Here is an 11,018-nt window from a genome sequence, read left to right as displayed (position 1 = left end):
CTCCCTTCTTTCTCTTTCTTTCTTTCTTTCTTTCTTTCTTTCTTTCTTTCTTTCTTTCTTTCTTTCTTTCTTTCTTCCTTCCTCCCTCCCTCCCTCCCTCCCTTCTCTTTCTTTCTCTCTCTTCCTTCCTTTCTTTCTCTTTCTTTCTTTCTTTCTTCTTTCCTTTTGAGAGAGCATCTCCTGATAGCCCCAGTTGGCTTGCAACTGGTAATGTATACCAAGCTAGCCTGGATCTAATCTGCATACCTCTGTCTCCCAAGTGCTGGGATTAAAGGTATGTGCCACCACGCCTGGCTAGGAGTAACTTTTAATATTCTATGTAGCACAGTAGGGTATGGCTGACAATTTACTATATATTTCAAAACAGCTGGTAGAAGTTTGAGATATTGCCAGTTACCCAGATTTGACCATTACACAGTGTACTCTATAAATATTTATAATTATATGCCAACTAACAATTTAAAAGTGAATGAGGCATGGTAATTCATGCCTGTAATTGTAGCACTCAGGAGGCTGAAGTAGGAGGATTGCTGAGAGTGTGAGGCCAACCTGGACTATATAATGAATTCCAAACTAGCGAGAGCTATATAGTGAAACTCTTTCTCAAAATAACAACAACCCAGTGTGGTGGCACACGCCTTGATTCCCGGCATTCAGGTGGCAGGGACAGATGGATTTCTGTGAGATCAAGGCCATCCTGGTCTACATGGTGATTTCCAGGCCAGTTGAGACTAAAGGACTGAAAATAAATAAATTAATAAACCAAACAACAACAATCAAACAAGAGCAGCAGAAGTTGGATGTGGTGATGTATAAGCATAATCCCAGCATTCAGGAGGCTGAGGCAGGAGGATTGAGAATTTAAGATCAGTCTGGCCTGTATAGCAAGTTCTAGGCTATGGGCTGGAAAGATCCTAGCTCATAAACAAATAAACTTAAAATGTATATACATTTCACTATAAAATATATGGAAAGTGCTAGAACAGAAGAGGAAACCATTTAAAAATAAAATAGGCACAATACATTTTCCCGGTAGTTATTTCTGCATTTCTGTAGGAAGAAGGTAGATTATTAGTAGATGGATATTGGAGGGAAGTGAAAGGCAGAGATAGTCAAAATACTGAAGGATGGCTCCCAGTGCCCTCCTCCCACCTTCCCATCCTCCCCAGCCTGTATCACCACTCTACCAAATGTCCTTATGCTTTTGCTGCCTAGTCCAGGGGACATCTTCCCATCCCATCCCACCTGACCTGACCTAAGTGTCTGCTGACACCCTTCTGCCCTTTCTGTTTTGGCCTTTCTTGCTTCTCTGTATCCTTCCTGGTCCTCATCGAGTGCATTCTGCTTTTTTCTTTTTTCAGTGTTGAGGATCGAAATCCAAGACCTTGGTACACTAGGCAAGCTCTCTGCCACTGAACCACATCCCCAGCCCACATAGAGACTGTCTTTAAGGCCTCTTCTTCATCCCACTAGGTGCTCTCATCCACTCTCCAGAGTGTACCTGCTAACTGCAGATTTATGGCTTCTGTAGGTTGTGCTTGGCTTGCTTCTGCAAAATAGTAATTGTTACTTAATAGAATAAAAATTCTTAATGGGGCTCTCCACCTGTAAGCTTGGGAACTTAAACTTCTCACCCCTGGTTATGTTTTTTCTGTAGAAAAGCTTACCCTAGAGATGGCTCAGGGCTACACACTTGGGTTCCTACACCCTTGTGTAGTACCCTGCACAGCAACAACTTTTATTCGGCAAAACTTTGTCTGAGTGGTCTTCTCTGGTGAAGCATCCCACAATAATCTCAGGCATCGCTGATCACCAGAACCTCACCGGGATGTCCCATAGGTACCTCAAGTCCCAGCATGAATTATCTTCCTCTCTTGCTCACTTCTACCTGTCCCCAGTCTGCTCCTCTTCTTGTATGAGCAGAGGGCACTCTCCTCTATCCATCCTTTATTATATCTTCTTCCCCACTTACAGTCTATTATGGCCTTGTTGTTGTTGTTGTTGTTGTTTTAGACAGGGTCACTTGGATCTGGGCTGGCCTTGCTAAGTAACAGAGGATGACCTTGAACTTCTGATCCTCCTGTCTTTACCTCCCAAGTGCTAGGTTTATAGGAATGCACTACCTTGCACAGTTTTTATATGGTGCTGGGGATCTTTTTCAGGGCTTTTCACATGCTAGGCAAACACTCTACCAGCCGAGCTGGTATCTCCAACCCATAGTCTACTTTGTCTCCCCAGTAAAGCAGGAATATCTTGCTAAAATTCCTGGAGAAGTTGCTGACAGCTGTGATCTCCTAGGCACCTTGCTAGAGCATAGGTTGTAAGCAAGATGGTCTCCTCTGGGCCAGTGAGATGGCTCAGTAGGTAGGCACTTGCCACCAAGCCTGAGAATCTGAGTTCAATTCCTAAGACCTACATGGTGGAAAGATAGAACCAATTCCTAGAAGTGGTCCTATGATCGACACACATACATTATGGAATGTGTATGCGCGCAGACAGACAGATAGATAGACAGATAGACACACACACACCACACACACACACTCAATAAGTAAGTAAATGCAATAAAAATTTTGTTTTGAGACAGGATCGCCCTGTAGCTCCAACTGGCCTGGACTGTGGTATGTAAACCAGGCCAGCTTCAACCTCACTTTGATCCACCTGCCTCTGCCTCTGCCTCCTGAGTGCTTAAAGTAAAGGTGTGTACCACCATGCCAGGCTATAAAAATCTGTTTTTTTTTTTTTTTTTCTGAGGCAAGTTTTCCCTGTAGCTGCAGTTGGCCTGGATTCTCTATGGAGACTAGGCTGGCCTCAAACTCACAGAGATCCACCTGCCTCTGCCTCCCAAGTGCTGGGATTAAAGGGGTGCACCACCATGCCCTGCTATAAAAATCCTTTTAAAACAATGGTCTCATGACTAGAGAGATGACTCAGTGGTTAAGAGCATGAACTGCTCTTCCAGAAGCTCTGATTTTGGTCCTAGCATCTGAGTTTGGTCCACATCAGGTAGCTCACAACTATCAGGAATCTAGCTCCTGGAGATCTGTGGCCTCTTATGGCCTCTTTGGGCACCTGCACATATCTCATGCACATACACACACATAAATAAAAATAAAAATAAATCTAAAGAAATGGTCTCTTTCTTGGTAGTTACTTTTTAGTGTTTGTGTGTGTGTGTGTGTGTGTGTGAGAGAGAGAGAGAGAGAAACAGTAAATAAAAAAATGAATGAAATAATGAAATATGATAAATGCTCAAAGAAAATAAAAGCAATGTGATAAAGAGCGGTAGAGGTAGCCTGGTATGGTAGTGTGCCCACCTATAATCCCAGCACGCAGGAGGCTAAAGCAGGAGGGTCCACAGTTCAAGGCCAGCCTGGGGCTATACAGTGGGGAAGAAGGGAAAGGAAGAAGAGAGGAGGGAGAGGGAGGAGGGAAAGAGAGAAGGAGAATAAAGAGAGAGAGGGAGAGACAGGAGGGAGAGGGAGACAAGAAGGCTAAGGAGAAGGAGCGGCAAAAGTTTTATCTGGTTTAAAACTCCAACCAGACTGAACTTCTAGTAGTTTCTCCCGAGTGCTTTGCTTATTTTACTTTGCCCCAGGTTCTTTGCACATGCCATTATAGTTATTATGCTTCTCCCCTTTTCTGGCTAACTCCTATTTGTCCTCAGGTTGCTGTTTAGAAGGTCAGATCCTCGTGGAAGTCTTGCTGGTCGCCCAGCGTCTCTCTTAGTGTCTCTTCTACATCCCAGAGGATATAGGTCTTTCACCATCATAGCAATAATACTGCACTGTAATTTTCTTGTTTCCTCCAGGCTATGGTAAGAAATACATTCTATATCACAGTACAGCACATATGCATATATATAAGCATGTGCTATGTATGGAAGTGAATCAATGTCTCACAAATTAATATTTGCTAGTACTTGATATAACACACACTGATACCTTTATTCTATTTCATTAGATTGATTCTATTTCATTAAAAACAGGTTTAAAAAAATTTTATGTGCCAGGTGTGGTGACGCACACCTTTAATCCCAGCACTCGGGAGGCAGAGGCAGGTGGATCCTTTGTGAGTTCAAGGCCAACCTGGTCTATATAGTGAGTTTCAGGACAGCTGGGGCTACAGGGAGACCCTGTCTCAAAAAAAAAAGACCCCCCCCAAAAATTTTATGTGTATGAGTGTATTGCCTGAATGTATGTAAGTGTAAGTTTTCTTGGAGGACAGAAAATGGCATTGGATCCCCTGAAACTGGAGTTATGATGGTTGTTAGCTATCATGTGGGTGCTGGGACACCAACATGGTCTTCTGCAAGGTCAGTACTCTTTTTCTAAAAAATATTTTATTATTTTTATTTTATGTGTATTCATGTATTGCCTGCATGTAGGTAAGTGCACCCATGTTGTGAAATGCCCACGGAGGTTAGAAGAGGCTGCCAGATTCCCTTGGACTGGAGTTAGGGACAGCTATTAGCTGCCATGTGGGTGCTGGGATTCAAACCTGGGTCTTCTGCAAAAACAATGTTCTTAACCACTGAGCCATCTCACCAGCCCCTCTGGTTTTTTAAAAAATATATTTATTTATTTATTTGTTTGTTTGTTTATTTATTTATTATTTATTTTTGAAAGTAGCAAGGTAAAATTTTATTTCGGCCAACCGGGCTGTCTATGTAGGGAATAGAAGCAGCCTTGAGTATCAAGGCTGTTTTTATAGGATTACAGAAAGCATGGCTCAAACAGAACATCAGTGGGCCAATCATCATGGTTCAAACTCAAGCATATATTTGCATAGGTTAGTAAAAGTTTATTTATTTATTATTTTTATTTTATGTGTATTCATGTATTACCTGCATGTAGGTAAGTGCACCCGTGTTGTGCAATGTCCGCGGAGGACAGAAGAGGCTGTCGGATCCCCTGGGCCTGGAGTTACGGACAGTTGTTAGCTGTCATGTGGGTGCTGGGATTCGAACCCAGGTCTTCTGCAAGAACAACCAGTGTTCTTAACTGCTGAGCCATCTCTCCAGCCCCAACAACAGTCAGTACTCTTAACTGCTGAGTCTTCTCTCTAGCACCCTTGTTTTTTTTTTTTTTTTATGTGTATGAGTGTATTGTGTGCTTGTATGTAAGTGCACCCGTGTCAAGCAATGCCTCGGAGGTCAGAAGAAGGCTTTGGATTCCCCTGGAACTGGAGTTAAAGATGGTTTGTAGCCACCATCGGGGTGCTGAGAATCAAACCCTGGTCCTCTGCAAGAGCAATCAGTGCTCTTAACTGCTGAGCCATCTCTCCAGTCCGCTTGTTTTTTGTTTTCTTTTTGAGACAGGGTCTTTCTTTGTAGCTCTGGTTTGCCTGGAACTTGCTGTGTAGCCCAGGCCGGCTTCAAGTTCTATGTACCTAAGGGTGGTTGTGAGCTCCTGATCATCCTACTTCTACTTCCCAAGTGGGAGGATTGTAGGTGCTGTCTCCGCTATGCCTACCTGATGATGTGTTTTGAGACATATTGATTGGCTTTATGATTCATCAGAATGCCATAAACTTGCATTTTCAAAATCTTGCCCTAGAATAGGTCAGCATACTCTTTTTGCAAAGGGCCTGTTAACAAACATTGTTTTTGTAGACATGGTATTCCTATTATAAATTGTATTAGATCTTTTCTTGCTGTCACAAAAAATTTCTGAGAAAACAACTTAAGGAAGGAAGGATTTTTTGTTTTGTTTTGTTTTTGTGTTTACAGTTCACAAGTTTCTGTCCAAGATCTGCTGTCTCCGTTGCTTTGGATCTGAAGTGAGGCAGAACATCCCGGGAAGAGGGGATGATGGGCCACAGCTGCTTATCTATCTCATGACAAACAGGAAACAGATAGGGCCGCCTGGGACCACATAGTGCTCCCAATGACCTACTTCATCCAATCGGGCCCCAACCCTTTGTTCCACCCTCTCTCAATAATTCCTTGTATGAAACCATCACACAACTTATTGATTAGGTCAGAACCTTCATGCTCCAATCACTTCCCAAAAGTCTATCAGCTGATAGCTAAGCCTTTAACACATAAACCTTTGGGGGGGGGGCACTTCATATGCAAATTATAAAACAAGTGCAGCATTCAATGTCTGTCTGCATTTAGCTGGGTGTGGGAATACATGCCTTTAACGCCAGCACTCAGAAGGCAGAGGCAGGTAAAGTTCTGTGAGTTCAAGGCTAGCCTGGTCTACATAGTGAGTTCCAGGCCAGCCAGGGCTGCATAGTGAGATTGTCTCAAAAAAAGTAAAAACCAGGCCCGGTGTGGTGGCGCACGCCTTTGATCCCAGCACTTGGGAGGCAGAGGCAGGTGGATCTCTGTGAGTTCGAGGCCTGCCTGGTCTACATAGAGAGTTCCAGGCCAGCTGGGACTACAGGGAGACCCTGTCTCAAAAACACCAAAAAACAAAAACACTCAACTGCATTTGTATCCTAAAAGAAGCAACGTGTAAAGGAATGGCTGAGGCTCTTTTTCAATATAAATTTATGGACATTGTAATTTAAAGTTCTCATACTTTACACATCATAAAATACTATCCTCCCTTCCTTCCTTCCTTCCTTCCTTCCTTCCTTCCTTCCTTCCTTCCTTCCTCAATCTCAAGGCCTGGTTCAGCAATCCCAAGTTCGGGTATTACAAATATGCACCATCAATTTGTATATGAAATTTTATTTTGGTATTTTCGAGACAGGGTCTCCCTGTAGCCCCAACTGGCCTAGTGCTTGCTATGTAGACCAGGCTAGCCTCCATTCCTTCCTTCCTTCCTTCCTTCCTTCCTTCCTTCCTTCCTTCCTCAATCTCAAGGCCTGGTTCAGCAATCCCAAGTTCGGGTATTACAAATATGCACCATCAATTTGTATATGAAATTTTATTTTGGTATTTTCGAGACAGGGTCTCCCTGTAGCCCCAACTGGCCTAGTGCTTGCTATGTAGACCAGGCTAGCCTCCAACTCACAAAGATCCACCCACCTCTGCCTCCCAATTGCTGGAACTAAAGGCGTGAGCCACCACGCTGGGCTGTATATGAAACATTTTATTGCAAAAGTACTGTGTGTTCACAGAAGGAAAATGAGCAGTCCAACTGTACAAAATGAATAAAGAAAACTTTAGTTATCCCACAACTCGGAGCTAACACATCCTTTCATATTTTTCTGGCAGGAATTTAAGAAAAGTTTATTTTCTTGGTGAAGGTAGTAGTGAAAAGTTTGATTTCCCTTCAGTTGACCAGGAAGCTAGGCTTCTGGCTACAGAGACTGAAACTACCAAGAAAAGATAAGGAGGGAGATGGAAAGCGCGGGTGCAGGAGAGTCATTAGATAAACAGTCTAAGAGTTCTTGCCACTGTGAGGGGCCAGACCTTAGGAGCCAGGTGTAGCATCCACTCTTTACTGGTTGACAACTGAAAGGGTAAAGTAGGAATTACAAGTGGAAAAAAGGGGAAATGAGATGTTTTGAGGGTTTGCAGGGAGGGGTTGGGGTGGGGGGTGTCTAGATGCAAAGTGTAGGTCAGGAAATGCCTCCCTCCTTAAGGGAAGAAGTAATTAGTTAAGCAATAAAATGGGAAATTCCACAGTGACTGCGTGTTTATTTAGAAATGTCTGACTGGAGGGAACAGAGGGGTGAGAAGTGGCATGGCTCAGCCTGTGGAGGTGGGCAGGGATCACATCAAGAACATTGCCATCTAGACCTAACTACCAGTTTACAGAAACTAAATCAGATAAAGGAATCAAAGATAAAAATACCTGGATCAAGTAATCAGCCAGTTTCAGAATGAGGAATATTCCAGAGGACAAACTGATCCAGGTTCTCATTTTGATCAGTGGCATGGAAATGACAGAGATAAAAGGAAGAGGTCTGTTATAGATGAAGAGAGGCTACAGAGACATAACCAAAAGAAATGTGTGAATGTGTGCATCTGTGTTCTCTCTCTCTCTCTCCTCAAACTTTCTGAGATCCTCCTACCCCTGCCTTCTAGGTGCTAGGATTACACGCATTTGCCCCCTATCCAGCCCGTAGTTCTTTTTTAACTGGAACAAACCAACTATTAATGTCATATTTGAGATAATTGGAAAATGTTAATATGAATAGGGCATTAACAGATTACTGGGGCTGGTAAAGCAGGTAAAGGTGTTACTCCCAAATGTCTTCTGAGCTCCACATGCTCACTGTGGCATGTGCACCCACACATACACACAAAATAAATGTAAAAAAAATTTTTTTAGCAAAGAAAAACTGAAGTGGTAGTGCATGCCTTTAATCCCAGCATTCAGGAGGCAAAGGCAGGCAGATCTCTGAGTTTGAGGCCAGCCTGGTCTACACAGTAAGTTCCAGACCAGCCAGGGATACATAGTAAGAATTTGTCTCAAAAAACAAAGCAAAAGCCGGGCTTGGTGGTACAAGCCTTTAATCCCAGGACCCAGGAGGCAAAGGTAGGCAGATCTCTGTGAGTTCAAGGCCAGCCTGGTCTACATAGTGAGTTGCAGGCCAGCTGGGGCTACAGGGAGACCCTGTCTCAAAAAGACAAACACACACAAAAAAACCCCAAGACAAAAACTGGGCTGGTGGTACACACCTTTAATCCCAGTACTCAGGAGGGCAGAGGCAGACAGTTCTCTGTAACTAGCCTGGTCTACATAACAAGTTCCAGGCCAGCAAGGAACACAGACAGACTCTGTCTCCAAAACAAAACAAAACAAATGAACAAACAATGAGGCTGGAGAGATGGTTCAGTGGTTAACAGCACTGACTGCTCTTGCAGGGGACCTGGGTACATGGCGGCTAACAACTGTCAGTTCCAGGGAAGCCAACACTCTCTTCTCATTGTACATTATGGGCATGTTTACACACAGGGAAAACACTTTCATAAACATAAAATAAAAATGAACAACAACAAATCCCCACATAAAAACAAAACCAAGCCAAAAACTCAAACAAACAAACAAAACAAAAAGAAAAAAATTCCAAAGTGAAATGCCCAAAGCCTGGGAGTCTAGCTGGATATCTGGTGACCATGACCCCGCTAAACAGAAGCTACTGTTGCTAAGTGGGTTGCTGCACATCACATCTGTCATCCAAACACTCTCAGCACTTGGGAAGTGGAGGCAGGAGGATTCCAAATTCAAGGTCAGCCTGCGCTAGATAGTGAGGTCCAAGTCAGCAAGGGCTACAGTGTAAGACAAAGCGCGCGCGCACACACACACACACACACACACACACACACACACACACACACAGACACTCATAGAACAACAAACCTATGGAGTAATACAGTAAAAGAGAATGACAAAGAGATAGTCTTATTGGCCATACTAGGGAATCCAAATTCCATTATATTTTGAAAAAAATTTTCTTTGAGACAGCTTCACTTTGTAGCATAGGCTAGCCTCCAGCTCACGATCTTTGAGATTCAGCCTCTTGAGGGCTGGGATTGCAAATATATGTCACACACACACAAAAAAAAGACAAGTAATAATTTTTTATATGTAGATGAATTGCAAACATAGTAAAAAGTTCTCACTTATTCTTCACCATCCCCCTGTTAAATCTTATGCAACCATAGCATATTAATCAGAACTAAGAAATTAAGAGTGGCTATAATACCATTAGCTAAGTTACAGACTATATTGAGATTTCTCCAGTTTTCCCATCTGTGCCAGGATCCAACCCAAAACATCACTTTAGTGTTTGGTTGTCCTGTCTCCTTAGCCTCTTCAAATCCATTACAGTTTCTTGGCCCTTCATGGCTTTGATAATTTTGAATAGTGCCAAGTATTTTGTAGACAGCTTCCCAATTTGGATTGGTGTAGTGAATGTCATAAGTAGCTCAAGGCTGTGGATTTTGGGAGAGAATACTAAAGAGGCGATGTGGTCTTCTACCACGTCAGGAGGCACATGATATCAGCATGATTTATAAGTAATCTAGGTGGTGTATGCCAGGTCTCACTAGTCTCTTTCCTCCGTTGCCAGTGGCTAAAGGCTGGGGAGGTTTCAGAGACAGAGAGATAAAGCTGGGTTTGGTGGCTTATACTTGTAATTCCAGTACTTAGGGAGGTGGACACAGGAGAATTGTGAGTTTGAGGCCCCAAAACACGGGGGTGTGGGGAACACAGAGAGAGAGAGAAAGAGAGAGAGAGACAGAGAGAGAGAGAGAGAGACATACACACACAGAGAGAGACAGAGAGACAGAGAGAGCTATTAAGATCTACCCAGTATTTTCAAGTTTTTGCCACCATACAGGAAGGAATTTGGAGGTGAATGAAGTAAGGGAGTGAGCTCATTACAGGGTGAGAACACATATTTAGCAGATTTTGCATAATTTGCATTATGGGCAAACTTTTATAGAGAGAAGGATTATTCATGAGTTAAGGAAGGGGTCGAAGAAGTGCAGGGGAGGGTTGCAGGAATAGTAGGAATTTCCTCAGAATGAGGCTTACTACCCTTTTGTGCTCTTAAGTATGGTTTTTGGCTGTGGCCTATCATCAGATGAATGACTGAGGGGAGGCAGTGTTTTTTGGTTGTTTGTTTTGTTTCCTTTTAGACAGGGTCTCACTCTGTAGCACAGGCTATTCTCAAGCCAAAGGCAATCTTCTTGCTTCAGCCCGTTGAGTACTGGGACTGGAGGCATGAGCCACCATGCCTGGCTCAGTGGCAGACAGGTCTGCAAGGCTAATGATATGGAGATGTCATTAGAACAATAGAAGGCTCTTGGTTGGCCTTGTTGTAATGTCAAACCAGGCAGGTTTGATGGTCCTGTTGTAATACAGCTCCACCACATCAGCCTCTGGCTGCAATGCAGTTACCTTTTCCAATCTCTGTCTAGCAAGTCTTATCTCCAAGCCACATCAGGATAGTTTAAGGAGGTCACCCAACCGATTTAGCAGGAGAGGTTACTATGCACTTTCTTGTGTTAGGAATCTATGGAATCAATCAAGAGCCTTGAATTTGCTAGGCAAATGTACCACCACTGGCCTCCCACACCCGCCTGTTTTATAAGGAATACTTTGGCC

This window comes from Nannospalax galili, unplaced genomic scaffold (assembly GCF_000622305.1).
Source record: "Nannospalax galili isolate Female #2095 unplaced genomic scaffold, S.galili_v1.0 scaffold146, whole genome shotgun sequence".
NCBI classification, from domain to species: domain Eukaryota; kingdom Metazoa; phylum Chordata; class Mammalia; order Rodentia; family Spalacidae; genus Nannospalax; species Nannospalax galili.
This window is presented reverse-complemented; position numbering follows the sequence as displayed.